The sequence below is a fragment of the Zalophus californianus genome, chromosome 3, assembly GCF_009762305.2.
Source record: "Zalophus californianus isolate mZalCal1 chromosome 3, mZalCal1.pri.v2, whole genome shotgun sequence".
Classification (NCBI taxonomy): domain Eukaryota; kingdom Metazoa; phylum Chordata; class Mammalia; order Carnivora; family Otariidae; genus Zalophus; species Zalophus californianus.
This window is the reverse complement of record NC_045597.1, coordinates 179,045,044-179,047,916: the sequence shown is the minus strand read 5'-3', so window position 1 is coordinate 179,047,916 and position 2,873 is coordinate 179,045,044. Positions and strand designations below refer to the sequence as shown.

General features: G+C 47.2%; 1 pseudogene; it reads left to right on the top strand.

Moving 5' to 3' along the window:
- The first annotated feature begins 372 nt into the window (after nt 1-372).
- On the top strand, nt 373-969 carry LOC113919658 (annotated as a pseudogene).
- The last annotated feature ends 1,904 nt before the right edge of the window (nt 970-2,873 follow it).

Here is a 2,873-nt window from a genome sequence, read left to right as displayed (position 1 = left end):
CAGTATTTTAGACAGTGAATTTGGATAGCGGGAATAGAGCTTAGGTGGAGGTAAGTATGAGTCCAAGCGCCAGGAGGGGTTCTTCTCTGAATGAGAGTAGGTATCACAGTAAGGGCATTCTGGGGGTTGAGAGCAGGAGTGCTAGTCAAACCTGCTTTGCGTTCACCAATGTGTGAACCTGGCCCTGAGGCAGGAGGGCTTGGATTTTGGGCAGAACCTCCAGGCTTTATCTCCCAGTCCCACCGCTTGCTGGCTACTTGACTTTAAGTAAATGACTTCACCCCCTGTGCCAGTTTCCCCTCCTGTAAAAAGAGACAGTAATAGTGCCCTACCATTAGTATTCAGTAAACAAATCTATATAGGGTGTTTAGGATGCTTGGGAACACCAGCCTTCACAATCCCAACGTCAGGGACAAGCTGGGCCTGGAGCGCTTTGTGGCCATGAACCGGGGCATCAACAAGGATGGGGACCTGCCCGAGGTGCTGCTCAGGAACCTCTATGACAGCATCTGAAATGAGCCCTTCAAGATTCCTGAGGATGATGGGAATGACCTGACCCACACCTTCTTCAACCCGGATCGGGAGGGCTGGCTCCTTAAGCTGGGAGGGGGCCGGGTGAAGATGTGGAAGCTGTACGGGTTTATCCTCACAGACAATTGCCGCTACTATTTTGAGTACACCACGGACAAGGAACCCCGCGGGATTATCCCCCTGGAGAATCTGAGCATCCAAGAAGTGGATGACCCCCGAAAACCGAACTGCTTTGAGCTTTACATCCCCAACAAGGGGCAGCTCATTGAAACCTGTAAAACAGAGGCGGATGGCCGGGTGGTTGAGGGGAACCACATGGTGTACGGAATCTCGGCCGCAACCCAGGAGGAGGAGTGGATCAAGTCCATCCAGGCAGCCGTGAGTGTGGACCCCTTCTATGAGATGCTGGCAGCAAGGAAGAAGCAGGAGCAGCCCTGACCCCCCGCCCCCAACCCCATTATTTATTAGGGAGCTACCCTACCCAGGTGGCCAGACCCCTGGGCCCCGGGGCTGCGGATCCTGGTTCTCCAATCCTGGTTCTCTGTTTGGAAAATTCACCACCTCTAGCTCCTCTCTCGTTATTTGTAATTAAAAAAAAAATTAAATTAACTTTTCTAAGATTTGATTTCTCCTGTGTATAATCAGGATTGTAATAGTATTAATTTATAGAACTACTGTGAGAATTAAACACGAAAAAAGTACACAAAACTCTCAGCAAAATGCCTAGTTGGTAGCAAGAGCTCACTTTTGAATAACCACTTAATTCAATTATCCAGTAAATATCTACCATGCTCCCACTGCATGCCAGGCACTCTCCTAGTAACTGGGAGCATGACAGTGAAGGAAACACAGTGAAGGCACTCACATCTTACTGGGGAGAGGCCAGCAATCTCATGTCATGTGAAAAAAGGAAAGCAGGTCCAGGGCATTGAGAAGGATGCGCGTGGGCTTAGACAGAGTGGTAAGGAAATACGTCCCTGGAGAGGTGAGATTGGAGCAGAGTTTCAGCTGAATGCAATGAGGGGAAACCCAAGCAGTAAACGTGCATGGGGTGTGACCCTGGGCGGGGTGGGTCGGGAGGATAGTTTCCAGACAGAGCCAACCACACATGCGCTGCCGCCTTGCATTTGTGCACAGGTGCCTTGTGGTCTGGAGGACCGCTGGGCTCGGGGAGGCTGGGCCACCGAGGAGGATGTAGAGGGAGGTGAGCTCTGATGAGAGCAGTTCTTGGAAAACAGTGCGGTCCAACAGAAGTAAGATGCCAGCTGTGTATGTAATGATGTTAACGTTTCTAGTAGCTACATTTCTGAAAGTAAGAGAAACAGGCGGAATTAACCCAATGTCACCAACACATTCTGTTAAAACGTGATCATTATAAAAACTATTAACCAGAAATGTATAATCTTTTTTCTTTCTTTCTTCCATTTTGTGTACTATATCTTTCAGACCTGGTGGGCACTTTCCATTTAAAACACATCTCAATTCAGACCAGTCACATTTCAAGTACTCAGTTGCCACATGTGGCCCATGGCTACCATCCTGGGTGGTACCAAGATAGCGCAGAGAGTGTAATAGCTCATGGTAAGGAATCTGGATTTTATTCTATGAGGAATAGGAAGTCGTTGGGGGTTAGAGGGCTGGGGGAAAGTGTGTGTGTGTTTATGTGTGTGTGTGTGTTGCAGGGTGAAGGATGGGTAATATCATGATTTGATTTCATCTTTAAATTGTCACTCGATAGGTGGCTCACCAAGTATAAATCTTACTTCTCACACTTGGTTAAACAAAAAATATCTCCTAGACTTACTTCTTTAAAATCTCATTAAACCCAGTTCCAAACTCTTTTTGTTAAGTGGATGAGAAATTTATTTCCAAACATTTTTGTGATTCCACTTCCTTTTTTTTCCTTCTTTCAACATTTTTAACTCATGAATTCAGTGTTTCTGTGGTTGTTGGAGTAAAGCAGGTAGTCAGTGCCAAAGCATAGGAGTCCATTCCAAGCACCAGTCTACTCTGGTGTTATTGAGATGCCCATTTCCAGAGCCCAGGTATTCCCAGAAGTCTGTGGCTTCCATCCCATCTATGGCACAAGTATGTAGCAGAGTGGGAGGCTGGTATCCTGGTGCCCTGCCTGCTTAGTGCACCTTGCAGAGTCCTGTCACACTTTCCAAGGAGTTCTTTATGTTATGAGCTACACTGATTTTCCTCTCCTTTCCAGGCCTGGAGACAAATTTTTCCCATTTCTCTATCTTTCCCCCCTCCCCAAAGAATACCTAGGATGATCCTTTCAATCACTCAGATTTCAAAAGAGACAGAAAGAAGGGTTGTCTTCTGCAGCTCCGGTT